The 16,409-nt window shown below is 42.0% G+C and overlaps 1 protein-coding gene across 5 annotated transcripts in view; it reads left to right on the top strand.

The window, feature by feature from the left end:
* The window catches only part of SMCO1 (single-pass membrane protein with coiled-coil domains 1), a 271,293-nt gene that overhangs the window by 17,804 nt on the left and 237,080 nt on the right, over positions 1-16,409 (top strand). The window contains exon 1 of one of the 5 annotated variants that reach the window (XM_030217085.1): positions 497-563. The exons of the other annotated variants lie outside the window; for them this stretch is intronic. The gene's annotated coding sequence lies outside the window, so the exon portion shown is untranslated. Of the gene's footprint in view, positions 1-496; positions 564-16,409 lie in introns of those variants that run through there. 5 annotated transcript variants of the gene reach the window in all.

Below are 16,409 nucleotides of genomic sequence, written 5' to 3'. Positions count from 1 at the left end.
CAGGTGCCAGAGATCGGAATTTTTCCCCATGAGTGTCTGCCCCCCCTTGCGTCACAACATCATGACGTCGACAGCGGGGCTATGACACTCCGCGAATCGCCAATTCCACCGTCCTCTGACGCTCCACCCCCCACAACAGATTCTCACCTCCAACGTCTACAGTTGCCTGGAACCATGGCTCTCCCAGTCGGAGGTCGGAATCGCTGGAGACTGGCTGCCAACCTCCCGAACTGCACAGCAACAAACCTCAACCCAGGCAGCCGCAAACAGCGACCTACTCCTCCCCCTGCCTAGGAATCGCTGGAGACTGGCTGCCAACCTCCGGAACCACCCGCACACAGTAATCCCTCAAAACCACCGCCGCCTCCCTCTCCTGACTCAGGGTTGCCAACTGTGCGCTTTTCCTCCTCTCCTGTTCCACTGTCTCCTGCAATGGCTCCTCCCTCATGCTCGTACAATGCTCTCCTATCCTCCAGCACTGCCTGTGTTTGGCCGCAGTGCTCTTTCAGTACAAACAGCGCACACAGGCAGAAGGGACTAGCTGGCGGCTCCTCACCTTGAAGGTAAATGTCAGAAGGGGGCTCGTACGGGTGGTGGGGGAGGAGGTTGTCTCTCTTTCGGGTAGAAGGATTCTGCTATGTAAGCCGAGGGAGAGCAGGTGACTTGCAGTTCCTTTCTCTTAAGTGGAGAAACACTGATATGCAGTGAGCCTAAACTGACATCTCATGTTACACATAACTGAGGAGCTCAGCAAAGCACACTCACTGTGGAACTAAAAAAAAACAAAACTGCATGAAAGAAGGGTGACTTGCTGTTCCTTTGCCTTCAAAACACTGATATGCAGTGAGCCAAAGACAGATCTCATGTTACACATAACTGAGGAGCTCAGCAAGGCACAGTGCGCTGTGGAACTAAAATAAAAAACCCCAGGTGACTATTGTGTTCACAGAGACTCCTCGGGTTGTTTGGCACTCTATGAAGGGTTTATTAATGCTTTGGGAAATACCCATTGTATTAGAAACAATATTTTAACAACCACCATATCCGTTTGCCACCATGGAGAAACAGCATCTCTCTATCTCTCACTCACACCCACACACTCCCTGCCACCCCCCTAAATACAAACAAACACAAATGGAAAATCAAAATGACTCTCTCTCAATAACACACACATTCCCCCCAACACCACCACATCATACAAACACTCTGCCATGCTGAATCAAGATCTCTGTCTGTCACTCCACCAACACACTCCCCCCCCCCCCCAATAAATACACAAGCTCTAACATGCAGAATCACGTCTCTCACTCCACCACAAACACACAAAAAAAAACCATTTATCCTAAAAATCACTTTCCAAACATTAACTGCAGGAAGCCAATACCTTGCTAGCGCCCGTTTCATTGTTTTCAGAAATGGGCATTTTTTCCTAGTTAGATATAAAAAGATTCTGGAAGCTTCTTTTTGTTATCAGGCCCCTCACTTTTGGCTTCCTCTCCCATTGAACTTCAAAGTTCTTTCAGTTATTTCTCATTCCATAAGAATCTAAAGACTTATTTGCTCAAAAGATTTGTCTTAATCTTTTAAGTTGTTTTAATTTGCTTAGTTACCCGCTTTGAACTACTAAAAAGTAGGATTTAGCAGGATAAGAATCTTATCACACAATCCAACCAAAAAGTCATTGATGCAGTGTTCTGCATATGATGTAGGAACTTTGCTTCTTTTTGTTTTATGGAATGCAATGGTTATTATAAAAATGCACTTGCCTTTTTTATTACTGCTGTTTCACAGAGAGATATTGAATAATGAGGTAGGATCTTCCTGCAGAATTTCTGTCCAGAGGCAGTTTAAATGTGCCAAGTATTACATATTAAGGCAGGGCATTTACTTTAAACTTTGTTTTAATTCATTTATCCAGCCCTTGCATGCACATGGTTTTTTGCTTTTTAAACCCAAAGGTGAATTCTAAGGGTGGTTGAATAATTAGATATAAACTGTGTTTATTTTTAAATTAATTGGAATATGTCAGTTTTGGGAATTGGAAATGCATGTCTCATGTTTTCCATTTTAGTTAACTTCTTTAGGTTTCTAGTTCAGTTCTTTTGCCTTTATAATTGATCTCAGGCAGTTAGTGCTATTATGGTATGGCAATGTTCTGAGTGTGTCTTTGCCCAGGTTTGGTGTATACTGTTAAAGATGTCTTAGCAAGGTGACAGTACTTTGATGGTGTAGCTGTAGTAAAGTCTCAAGAATAAGGAATGGTGTGCAAGCTAAAGTTCATGAAATGGCTAAACAGCTTCTAAAATGTTAAGTATCTATTTCACAAAACTGAAATAACTCCAGTTTTTCAGTAACATCATTATATTTTATATATGATATATAATCACATTATTTGTGTTGGGGGGATGGTACCACAGAAAAACTTTCAAAATTAATGGGTAGCAACCTACCACACCAGATTGATTGTCTTTGCAATTCATATTTTTCTTCCAGCTACAGAAATACCCAGTCTGTAGCAGCACATCCATAAGCACAACTTGATTTTGATTGTAGAAAAGACAGCTAAAAAGGATAAATTTGTAATTTGGATAGCAGTGGGAAAAGAAATGGAACAGCATATACCCCCATCTGGAGTTAATCAAAATAACAGAAAACAAACTACTAAAGAGATGGGTGAACATGAGAGACCCAGCACTAGCAGTGGTGAGAGACCCAGCACTAGTGGTGCAAATCCAACAAAGGTCGCTCATTTCAAGAAAAGTGGATGTCCAATTTCAGCTGGCTCACTTACTGCAAGATAAAAGAAAAGGCATTTTGCAAGACTTGTCAAGATGCAAAAGGTAAAGGTTTAATACAGTTTGCTAGAAAAGCTGAGGCTTCATTCATTGATGATGGATTTGACTATTTATTTATGTTTGTTTGTTTGTTTGTTTGTTTGTTACATTTATACCCCACATTTTCCCACCTATTTGCAGGCTCAATGTGGCTTACAAAGTATCGTAGTGGCGATTGCCATTATGGTTGATGATAAATACATGGTTCTGTTATGGTCACAGGTAGAAGTGTTTCAGGCGTCATGGGGTCGAGGATACTAAACAGTCCAGTACAATCATAGATTATCTGTGTTGCTGGGTGTGTGGATTATGAAGGCATCATGCATTGGAAAGATTCTGTAAGCATGAAAAATCTGAGTGCCACCGGGGAGGAACAAGCAAATTAGCAAAATATATTTGCCATTATGAGTAAAACCAAGAAAAATGACATGCTGATTGCACGCCTGGTGCTGACAAAAGCCTTCACATCACTGAGATATCTTGCTCAGCAAGGCCAGGCTATACGTGGTCATACAGATGACAGGTCTAATTTTTTGAATTTGCTAAAGTTAAGGGGTGAAGATGTTCCTGAAATAAACCAATGGCTACAACGACCTAACTACAAATGGTTGTCACATGATGTGACCAATGAAATGCTTATGATCATGTATCAGGATGTGTTGAGAAAAGTGCTTGTGAACATTCAAAATTGTGATTTTTTTTTTCTATCATGATTGATGAAACAGCTGATGTAAGTGTGCATGAACAAGTTTCAGTTTGCATTCGCTGGGTTAATGATGGTTTAGAGGCTCATGAAGACTTCATCGGATTTTATGAATAGGTGAAACAGCAGAAAACCTTTTTAATATTGTTAAAATGTATTAACAAGGTGTGGTTTGGATTTTAAAACGTGCAGGGGACAGTGCTTTGATGGTGCCAGTAACGTCTCAGGAATAAGAAATGGTGTGCAGACTTCCGGTGACGTCAGCAACCTCGATGGCAGCCTGAGCTCGCCGCTCCGACTCAGCCCCGCTAAAATCGCTACTTTTTCGCTATATAACCTGCGGACTTTACCGCAAAACGAAGGCAGGAAGAATATAAAGTGGTACTTACAGGAAAGAAATGTCACAAAAATCGAAAATCGCAGACGCCAAAGCAGGAGTACGAGGCAGTCCCATAATGCTAAAACCGCTAACAGTCATGCATCATCTCGGGAAGAGGAGGCCTCAGATTTTGATTCGAATCACTCCGACGAAGATACTGGCAACAATAAGGACTCACAATTCACCAAAGTGCTTCGAGAACTCCGCAAAGACTTAGCGCATAAATCAGACATTGTGGAACGCATTGAAAATTTGCGAGGAGATCAAGGAAATTGGTAATCGAGTGGAGGATCTTGAAGGCCGGGTGGACGAACACGTGGATCTGATGAACCAAATGAAAGAGAAGGAGGTGGACTTTGCTAATCAAATGGAGGAATTACAATACAAACTTGATGACATCGAGAACAGAGGGAGACGAAATAATTAAGGTTTCGAGGCATTCCAGAGGCTGGAGATCAAGAAGATGTTCCCAAACTAGTACATGAACTATGTAAGCATATTTTGAAGGGAGATCCAGATCAACATGTCCCAGAAATTGAACGAGCCCATAGAGCGCTAGGCAAGTCGCTCCCTAATAAACCCAGGGACATTGTAGTCCGCTTCTGGAAATACTCAGAGAAAGAACATCTATATGGCCTGGCTAGGCAACAAAAGGATTTGTGCTTTCAAGACACACCTATTTCGGTATTCCAAGACTTATCAGCCTACACTTTACAACAAAGACGAAATATGAAACCGATACTGGAGGTACTGGGACAAAATAACATAAAATACCGATGGGCTTTTCCCTTTGCAGTATGCTTTACTATTACTGGAAAGCTACACAAAGTTCGCTCCCCGGAGGCGGCACAGCAGATTCTACAAGCAGCGGGCATGATGGGACCGACTACTGAACTACACTTGGAGACTACTGTTGACAAGAGAGACAAAGTGCAACAATGGCAACAAGTTTTAATAAGGCAAAGAAACCACGGCTGACTATGCGCAACACCTGACTGTAATTGTACTCTAAAGTGAGGATGCTGAAAGAGTACACAAAGCCTGACATTTTCTGCTTTATTTCCTTATGTTCTACATTTATGGCGGAGATAAGTCTGTTGGGTATATGGAGGATGTCATGCGGGCTGGGCGGAGGTGGTGTGGTTGGGTTGTATACTGCGGGGGTTGATCTTGCCAGGAAGCGAGTGAGTAGACTCCTCTGGGGAATTCTGTTCCGGTGGAAGTTTGCTACTCTACTTATGAAGGGGAAAGGGGAGGAAGGGAGATGGGAGGCTGGGGGGGGATGGGTTCAGGGGAAACGGGAGGGAAGGGTACTACAGTGTCTGCAGATGATATCTAGATATGCAAATGAATTTTCACTATCTTTCTGTTAAGTATACTCTATGGCAGCTACTTTAAAGATTATGACTCTCAATGTCAAAGGCCTAAATGCTCCTAGAAAGCGACAGTTGATTGGCAAGAGATAAATAGACATAAACCTCAGGTGGTTATGTTGCAAGAAACTCATCTGAAAAGGGCGCATGAATATTTGTTTAGACATGTTTATTACTCTAAGATTTATTTTGCCTCAGATATATCTGATAAGAAACAAAGAGGGGTAGCGATATTGCTCCAGTCTGACCTGCCAATACAAATCCATCAGGTGAAAAGAGATCCAAAGGGCAGATATCTTCTACTCAGGGGGACATTTGAAAATCAGGAGGTTACTCTGGGATCTATATATGGGCCAAATACTAATCAACCATCTTTCTTTCAATTACTTAAGAAACAAATACACACAGTGCTGGGAGGTCAGCTTATACTGGGTGGTGATTTCAATGCCACTCTTTGCCCTGAAGTAGATAAATCGGGATGCAACTCTGGTAATGACAAAGTCTTGGCCAAACATTTTAACACTTTTGTTAGGGATAGGGACTTTTTGATTCTTGGAGAGACATGCACCCCACTGAGCGTGATTACTCTTTTTATTCTCCAGTACATTCTACATACTCACGGATTGACTATTTGTTGATTGATAAGCTATTAGGAGATCAACTCACAAAAGCGCATATAAATAATATTACTGTATCTGATCATGCTCCTTGTGTGATACAACTAGATTGGCAGACAGGAAAACAGCGGGTAGGGCACTGGACATTAAATAATGGGCTGTTAAAACAGGAAGCAGTATGTCAGGAGTATGTAAAGGTCCTGAAGGAATACCTGTCTTTTAATGTAACCTCAGGGCCCTCAATTGCTATAGTGTGGGGAAGCCCTTAAAGCGGTATCCAGAGGTCACTTTATTAAGGTTGCTGCAAAGCTTAAGAAACAGAGGTTGCAAGCTACCTTGCAGCTAAGAGAGAAAATTGGAATATTAGAAAGTAAACATAAGGCCACAGACTCTCTTAAGATATATAGAGCTTTACAAGCTGCCAGATACAACTAGAAGCCCTGCTAGCTCAAGACCTTGAGTATATTAACAAAAGACTAAAGCTTCACACATATACCACCAAAAATAAGATAAGTAGGCAGTTAGCTATTAAATTCGAAAACTAAGAGCAGATCGTAATATTTATCGTATTAAGGGATCCAAAGGAGAAGTGCTCTGAACATCTCCAGAGATTAGAGTCCGTTTCAATGAATATTATGCTAAGCTTTATACCGGAGATGGGGATATACAGGAGGAGAATGTTCGATCATACTTGCAAAAAATGGCTCTACCAGCCTTAACACCAGAACAACAACAAATGCTAGATGCCCCTATTGACATGCGCGAGGTCCTAGCAGCTATAAAACTTTGAAAACTGCCAAATCACCGGGATTGGATGACTATAAGGCTGAATTTTATAAAAAATTTGCCCCCTACGTGGCACCTGTGTTGACAGATGTGCTTAATGCTGTAGTGAAAGGAGATAATCTCCCGCCAACTATGAAAGAGGCATGGATTGCAGTGATCCTGAAGCCTAAAAAGGAGATGACTGAATGCTCTTCTTACCGCCCCATCTCTGTACTTAATGTGGATGTTCGCATCTGGCTAAGGTATTAGCAAGTAGATTAACAGAAATTCTGCCAACCTTAATACATCCAGATCAGGTGGGGTTTGTTGCTAATAGACAGGCCTCGGACAATATTAGACGAACTCTGAATGCTATGTATATTGCCCAGCAGAGTAAAACACCGTATTGCCTACTGAGTGTGGACGCTGAAAAGCATTCGATAGGTTGCATTGGCCATTCCTGCACCAGGTTCTACAACAGTTTGGATTTGGTTCTAATTTTAGGGACTGGATTAAAGAACTATACACTCAGCCGAAAGCAGGGGTAAAAATTAATGGGCAGATATCCGCCTTCTTTGAGCTGAATAGAGGGACACGTCAAGGGTGCCCTCTATCGCCACTTTTATTTGCTTTAGTAATGGAACCATTGGCATGGACTATTAGGAATCATCCAGGGATAAAGGGAGTGAGGATGAAGACTGGGAATCAAAGGTGGCATTGTTTGCAGATGATGTCCTTTTGACCCTTACCTCGCCTTTAGATTCTTTAGCCCCAGGTTATAAGTGAATTGGAAACTTATGGGCAGGTGTCAGGATTTAAGATTAATTATGAGAAAACAGAAGCAATGGCAGGGGGTATGACAGAGGAACAATATCATCGTTGTAAGCAATTATATCCTTTGAGGTGGGTAACTAAGGGTCTTAAATATTTGGGAGTTTTCCTCACTGCTAAATTGCAAGATATTAATGAGGCTAACTATACTCCGTTACTGAAAGACATCAGGGAGGACTTGGAAAGATGGGAGCCCCTTGGTTTATCTTGGTTTGGGAGAATAGCCACAGTGAAAATGAATATATTACCGCGATTACTGTATCTTTTCCAGGCTTTGCCACTCCCTATTAGTGACCATGTGCTTCATTCCCTGCAGAAACGATTAGAGAAGTTCATCTGGAAAGGAGGCAAATCTAGAATCCACCCCTCCATAATGTATACAGACCGTAAGACCAAAGGTGGTTTAGGGATCCCTAAAGTGGACTTATATCATAGAGCGGCTCAGGTTAAATCAGCAGTGGAATGGTTTCAAGAAGCCCCTCACAAACTTTGGGTAAAGATGGAACAATATATACTGCATAGCCCTTTGAAATTAGGCCACTTACTCTGGTTGCCACCTAAACATCGTCACTTGGGGGAGGAGGTGAGCCCGATCATTGAGTTCACTTTGTCATGCTGGGATAAAATGGAACGCTTAAAACAAATCTATTGCTCTCGGTTATCACCTATTGTTTGTAATTTAGCATTCCCATTAGGCTGCACACGCTCAGTTTTCACTAGATGGAAAAAGCAAGGGTTAGATTTATGGGGCAATTGATTAATAAGGATACCTTCATATCATTCCAGGAATTGGCAGATACATACAGGTTACCCTCTACAGACCAATATGCCTACACTCAATTGATTCATTTTTGTCATCAGAAGGCAGACGTGCCTATTTAATGGGCGACGTGACCTTTTTAGAAGAACTATGTGTTCGAGAACAAGGGACACATGGCCTTATTACTTTGATCTATGGGCACTTGCGAGATAACATGTGTGTTAGTCATAAGCACAGGATGCTGTGGGAGAAAGAATTAGGTGTCAGTTACTCAGCTGAGGAGTGGCAGAGAATGGAGAGGCGTTCCGTACGCATTTCTCCAGCTGTTAATGTTCAAGAAAATTTAACAAAAGTACTATACCGTTGGTATCTGACCCCGGTAAGGTTAAATCATATGTTTGGAACAGCTTCCCCGACTTGTTGGCGTAGATGTGGCCAGTGTGGTACATTGGGCCATATCTGGTGGACATATTACAAAGTAAAAGCCTTCTGGAAAGCTGTCCAAGCCCGGATTAGATACTGGGTGGGAGTTGAGATACCATCGGGCTCATTTTCAAAGCACTTAGCCTCCCAAAGTTCCATAGAAACCTATGGAACTAGCCTCCCAAAGTGCTTTGAAAATATGCCTATATATGACCCTGCTGTATTTCTGTTTCATAAAACTATCGTGGGGGTAAATGATTTTGGTCAAGTGTTAATCAAACATTGCTTATGTGCGGGAAGATTGCTTATTGCTCGCTCATGGAAGCAAAAAAATAGCCCGTCTGTTGTCCAATGGATGACCCTACTGCGGAACATTGCAGAGAGAGAAAGACTGATGGCAAAGAGAGACACCAGTTGTCGAAATGGACTAAGATCTGGGAACCTTTGGATATACTGAAGACGTAATGAGCTATAGAGAAACATTTGATATGTTGATTACTGTTGTTACCTTAGACACTGTAAGGGTAGGGGGAATGGGAGGGTATTTGACCAATAACGTGGACATGTTTTGTTGCAGTTTGTTTAGGGGGAAGAAGGGGGGGGGAAAAATATGTAAAACACCAAGATATTGAATGTTTTATTACTCAATGAATGAGTATTGAAGAACAAGTTCCAGGTTTTGCAATGTGTACTAAAGCCTGGAAGCTTACTGTTGTGCCTGTATCTACATTTTGTCTTACTTATTCAATAAAGATTCTTGTTTAAATTAAAAAAAAAAAAAAAAGAATGGTGTGCAAGCTAAAATTCGGGAACTGGAGCCTCGTGCTATTTTTGTTCATTGTTTGGCACACTCCCTCAATTTGGTTGTTCAGGACTGTGTAGTAAATGTATTAGACTAGGAATGTGCTCAATGAAATCAGGGAACTGATTAATTTTGTGAGTGTATCTCCTAAACGAGTAGCAAAATTTAAAAATCTGAAACATTCATGCACATAACCTGCGACCATTTGCACCCACCAGATGGACACTTCGTGCAGCTAGTTAAAATCAGTTATTGACAATTACAGTGAGCTGCTTGAATTTTTCCACATGACAGCTGCAGAAGATTGCACTGAAGCTGGGGCTAAAGCAAATGGATTTTGCTGCAGACTACAGGGATTTTCTGTGTACTTCATGCTACACCTACTTCTGAAGTTATTCTCTCATATTGATGTAGCAAACACAGCAGTACAAGCAAGTACTCTCTGCATCCAGCAAGCATCATCTGTTATTGAAAAATTGAAAACCACTCTTCAGTATCTAAGGAATAATTTTGATATGTTCTGGTCAGAAACAAAAGAACTGGCAAACAGTCTGAATATTGAATTGCCAGTCCTGCCCTGGAAGCACGAAGTAACAAAGTGGTTGGATTCAGGAGTCAGTGAGCAATATACATTTTCCACAGTAGAAGATTTTTACAGGTGCCAGTACTTTGAAATTTTTGATAATGCAGTGACTGGTTTGCATGACAAATTTGACAAAGAAGGCTTGCATTTACTTATGCAAGTTGAGAAATTTGTGATTGGAGAAGATTCAGGAGAAAGAGTGTTTCAGTTCTATGGAAGTGATATTGACAGTAGTAGATTAACCTCAAAACGCAATATGATGCTGGATATAATACGAGCTAGTGCTAGTCAATCCCTCAGCAGCATGAAAAATATACAGGACGCTGTGATATTTTTCAAATCTGATCCAACACTTCCCATTATGTTTCCTGAAATGTTTAAACTTATTCGACTAATTCTTACAATCTCAATCACAACCTACTCCAGTGAGCGATCTTTCTCTGCACTACGCCATCTAAAAACATTTCTCCGGTCAACAATGGGTCAAGCAAGACTAAACAGCATTGCTGTTCTCCAAATTCACAAAGAGTCAGATTTTGTTGACATTGAGGCGGTGGTAAATGAATTCATCAGCAGAACTGCTGTACGAAGGAACACATTCTTCTTCTCAACATAAAAATAGTGATTTCTTCACCTTTTGTGGTTTTGTTTTGTGATAACGTTTTGTCTTGGATGTTGGTGAATACTCATTCAGAAGCACTTGGTGGAGCAGGGCCTCTTGGCCTCGCAGTGCCACTTCCTTAATAATGCTCTTTTGCTCATCAAGAAATTGTTTCTGTTCTATTGGGTGGCAGAAGATTCACCGCCACTATCTGTAGCTATGATTAGTCAATATGAGGGAAATGGCCTGTTTTGAACTTAGAACCTATCATCACAGCAGGCAGTCTCACTGTCTCCCACAGCTGATTATAAGAAATGCTGTGGCACAAGTTTTTACACTTGTACCATGCAACTACTTAGACAATAGACTAATTTTGCACACCGTTCATTTTCAATTTGGTATTGCTCTGTTGTTAATTGTTTTATCTGAATGTTGCAATAAAAATATATTTAAAAAAAAAACTATTTTTGGTGGTGGCAAGTGGCAAGTGGAGGGAGAAAGTGAATATTGGGTTGCGTTCATTCAGCACCCTCAATCATTTTGAAAAGTTGGCTCCTATGGGAGGAAGGCATTGGTGGTGGAAGAAGGGAAGAGAAAGACAGATATTGTTGGGAGGGGGAAGAAACATAGGCATATGCAAGGGAAGGTGAAGATAGAGAGGCACAGAGATGGATGCTGGGGTTAAGGTGGAAGAAACCTGGATGAAACATTAAGAGGATGGAAATTTGTATCATGTTAAATTTTCAGATAAATGCACTTTTCACATTCTCACAATGATGTTTTCAAATGTTTCTTAAGATGGACTGGGACTTTGAGGTGCAATGATTACAGCATCTTGAGAGTGGCATAAGTGATCTTTCAGATTGGTGATGGTCTCTCAGTTAATATGAGCACATATATATATATATATATAATTATCAAATTTCTAAATAATAAGTTGATTAACATATACAGTTTTACTTTAGCTGTTGGTTTAGTATGGGGAATATTTGATTTTCCTCCAGCTTTTTGATTGTCCTAAAGCCTGATTGACTTTTGGGTTTACATCACACAGTGTCTGGTAGTGGAGGGACTTTGTGTTGCTATCACTAATTTGACACCAGATTTTGTAAGTTTAGTTATAAAGTGAAACATTCTACTTCTGTTCTGTACTCCTTCTTGGGAGAATTTTATTGCTTGATCTAGGAATGCCATGTGAATGAATGGGTCCACAGTTTATATTTGTAATATTTTAAGGGCAAAATGCATGCACTCGCACTTTCTTTTTGAGAATCACACACTGATGCACTCTCTGAGAACACCCCCCCTCTCTCTCCCAATCTTCCCCTAGTCTGTCTCTCTCTCACTCTCTCATGTACCCCCCCCCCCAAGTCTTCACTCAGTCCAGTCTCTCTCTCTCTCTCTCTCTCCTCTCCTCACCTCACCTGGCTCTAGTGGCAGAAATTTAGCAGGATTCCTGCTTCCCCACCACAACTTGGCTGTCTGAAAGCTTGAGCCTCGCGGTGCCAGAAGTTCAGGTTGGCTTCGCTGTCTTGAGAAAAAGAGACAGTTCACCAGATTCTCAAGAGTCTTGGCAGTATTTTTTAAATTTAATACGTTGCTTTTTATTAACTACTTTGCTTTTATGATTATATGTGTTGGTATTGTCCACTGGATATTATACTGAAGACTCTGATGCATTCTGTCGCAACATGGTTTGTAAAAAGGAAACAGAAAAACAGAAGCCCTCACAAACTCACAGGTTGTCAAACACAGCTAAGGTGACAAAAGAATCATTACTAGATGATGTCCAAAGCATAAACAGTTTATTAAAACATCCAGTGGCTCAGCGCTGGCTGTGTTTTGGCCACAAAGGCCTGCTTCAGGAGTCTGTTATCTAACATTAATATCAGTAAAGGAATAATAAGCAGACACAATCAAAAGCATATCAGATTATCAATACGTAAACTCACAAAGCTTAAACTAATAAAGTGCACTTGTAACTAAACCCTTGGAAGAATAAAAAATATACAAGAGACTTAACAAACTAAAGGCCCTTTTTACTAAGGCATGTTAGCATTTTTAACGCATCTACAATTAGCATGCGCGCTGTGTAAGCACCTAAAGGGATATTGTAGGTGCATACACGGTTAATGCATGTACATGGTTAATGCGCGTTAATGACGCTAACATGCCTATAATGCAGCTTAGTAAACAGGGCCCTAAAATATAAAAATAAATAGTGAAACATACAGATCAATAATCACAGAAAAATAATATACCCCTATATTACAAAGACAGATAAATAACATATCTGCTAAATTATTAAATAAACATAAGAAAAACATCAAAACGTTATGTAATATATGTACCACATCAACTGAAAATATTGAAATATGTACAAATTCATAGACAAAGGGAATTTTATATATTTATTTATTATTACATATTTACCCCGCGCTTTCCCACTCAAAGCAGGTTCAATGCGGCTTACATAGTAATAGAGAATACAGAATATTGATAAAGAAAATAAAAGTTAAGTATAGCAGAATAACAAAAGAGGTAGGTAGAGAAGGACAGGGGTGAAGGGAGTAGGAGAGGTATAAGCAAGGGTAGGTGAACAATGGAAGAGGGGTGGAGGAGGCGGGAGGGGGATGGGTTACAGGATAAGCATAGGGAAAGTTTGGTGGGAGAAGTAGTCTAGGTCATTGTCGTTGTCTCCTGGATATGTGTTGGGTAATAGGGTTCATAGGATTAGTTTGGGTCATTAGGATAGGCTTGCTTGTTGTTGTCTCCTAGATATGTGTTGGGTAGTAAGGTTCATAGGATTAGTTTGGGTCATTAGGGTAGGCTTGCTTGAACAGATGGGTTTTTAGTGGTTTCCGGAAGGGTAGATAGTCATTGATTGATCTGATAGGTCTGGGGAGGGCATTCCAGAGTTGGCTGCCTAAGAAGGAGAAATTGGATCCATAATAGGTTTTATATCTGAGCCCTTTGCAATTAGGGTAATGTAGGTTGAGGTAAGTACGTGAAGTTTCAGACATATTTCTGGTGGGAAGGTCAATCAGATTAAGCATATAGCTCAGAGATTCACCGTGGATAATCTTATGGATTATTGTATGGACCTTGACGTTGATACGTTCTCTGATAGGAAGCCAATGAAGTTTATCACGAAGAGGTGTTGCGCATTCAAATCGAGATTTGCCAAAAATAAGTCTTGCTGCTGTATTTTGGGCAGTTTGAAGTTTTTCAGGATATGGGTCTTGCAGCCTAAGAAATACTATTACAGTAGTCGACATGGTAAGTACCGTGGATGGTACCAAGTTTCGGAAAGTAGTCAGGGGGAGATAAGGTTTTACACGTTCAGTATCCACATCATGTTGAACATTTCTTTGTAATGGATTTTGTATGACTTTCGAGCGAGAGATCGCTGTCTAATGTCACTCCAAGGATTTTCAGGTTGTCAGATATGGGGATTGTAATGTCGGAGGTGATAAGATTAGTAGGAGGAGCGCGGAGTGTTGGGATGAGAGGATTAGGCATTGTGTTTTCTCTTTGTTCATTTTCATCATGAAGGCCTTAGCCCAAGAGGTTAAGATGTTCATGCCCAAGGCTATTTTGTCAAAATTTTCTGTTAGATTAGATTTAAAGGGAATGAAAATGGTGATGTCATCAGCATAGATGAAAGGGTTAAGACCATGTCTGAATAGAACTTTGGCCAGGGGGGATCATCATAAGATTGAAGAGGATCGGGGATAAGGGATCCTTGAAGTATGCCACAGTTTGGTGACCAGGGAGATGAGATAGTTGAGGTTGATTTAACTTGGTAAGATCTTGAAGTAATGGTCTTTTATCCAATTAATGATGTTTCCACCGATCCCAAGTTTATCCAGTAGTTTGATTAGAATATTTTGATTTACCATGTCAAATGCACTGGATAGATCGAACTGTAGAAGGAGGATGTTGTTTCCAAATGAAATTTCCTGTTTAAATTTGGATATTAGAGTGAGTAGGACGGTTTCTGTACTGTGAGCTGGACGAAAACCCTATTGCAATTCATGTAGAATGGAGAATTTTTGTATATATTCGTTGATTTGAGAGGTCTGTTTTCCATCAGTTTAACTAGCAAAGGGATGGAGGCAACAGGGCGGTAGTTGGCGACATCACTTGCTGGTTTCTTGGGGTTTTAGGTATTGGTGTAAGTAGTATATTGCCATGTTCAGTAGGGAAAGAACCTTGTTGTAGCAGGAAGTTTAGGTGTGAGGCGATATCTGCAATAAAACGTTGTGGGGCATCTTTCATTAGGTAGTTGGGACATGGGTCAAGATGGCAGTGAGATTTGGAGATCTTGGTGATCGCCATAGAAACTTCTTTAGTGGTGAGGAGGGTCAATGAGCGGTCAGCTGGAATTTCGACTGTCAGGGCCGGTCTTAGGCCGAGGCGACCGAGGCAGCCGCATAGGGCCTCGCGCTTAAGGGGGCCCCTCGTGGTGCGCCTCAACTCTGCCTCCGACCTCTGCTCCATCCCGCTCCGCTCCCCGCCACCGGCGCTCACAGTCCATACGTGCTGCCACCGCTGCCCACCCCCCGCTGAGCCCACCCTCAGCTCCCCGACAGCCCTCCATCCTTTTTCCGTTCCTGCCGGTGGCCGCCCGCGTTTAAACTTTTTTATTAAGTTGCAGCGATGGTTCACCTCCCACTCAATGTCCCGCCTTCCTCTGATGAGGTATTTCCTGTTTCCACGAGGGCGGGAGTCACTGAGCGAGAAGGGAAAAGCTGGAGCCTGTAGGTGAGCCATCACTGCGACTTAAAATGGTTAAAGTTTAAACGCTGGGCGGCCACGGCAGGAATGGAGAGAGGAGGGCTGTTGTTTGTCATTTTTAATTAAGTTTGAAGCTTTGATGACTGACTGGGCTGTACACAGGTTCAATCTTGTTGCTATGTTGATTCACGTATGTCCAGCCCACGTGGCTGTGTCCCTGTTAGTGACTTACTATTAAAAAAGGGGATTGTGATACCTGTGGGCCCTCTCCCTCTTCTGATAGGAGCATCTTTTCTACCCCCCCTCGCCCTCTACCCCTTTCTCTCTGGGGTGGGGCTGGGTAGCACCTCAAACTTGGGGGGGGGGGGGGCTGGGGCAAGTGGACATTAGGAGGCAAAGGAGAATCAGACATGGATGGGAGGGCAGGGAAGAGAGGAAAATTGCTGCTGGACATGGAGGGGAGGACAGGGGCAGAGGAGAAATCACTGGACATGGAGGGGAGGGAGGGCAGGGGAGAGGAGAATTGCTGGATTTGGATGGCTGGAGGGGGCAGGGGAGAGGAGATTTGCTAGATATTGATCATGGAGGAGAGGGCAGGGAGAGAGGAGAGTTGCTGGACATGGATGGATCATGGAGGGGAGGGAAGACTGGAAGGAGATGCACATGGATGGAGGGGAGGGAAGAGAGGAGAAATCTAGACATAGATGGAGTGGAGGGCAGGGAAGAGAGGAGAAATGTTGGGCAGGAATGGAGGGAAGGAAAGACAAAGGAAGGAGATGCACATGGATGGAGGGGAAGGGAGACAGGAAAAATGCTGGACATGGATGTAGGGGAGGGGAGGAAAGTAGATGCACATGGATGGAGGGGAGTGAGTAGAAATTCTGGATATGGATGGAGAGAAAATTGCTGAATTTAAGAGCTGGATCGGAACACTTTGAAGGCAGATGCTGAAATTGGAGAAAGGATAGGGACAGGGCTACAGATGGTAGACAGGACAC

The sequence above is a fragment of the Microcaecilia unicolor genome, chromosome 10, assembly GCF_901765095.1.
Source record: "Microcaecilia unicolor chromosome 10, aMicUni1.1, whole genome shotgun sequence".
NCBI lineage: Eukaryota > Metazoa > Chordata > Amphibia > Gymnophiona > Siphonopidae > Microcaecilia > Microcaecilia unicolor.
The sequence above is the reverse complement of the archived record's forward strand: the minus strand, read 5'-3'. Positions and strand labels throughout refer to the sequence as shown.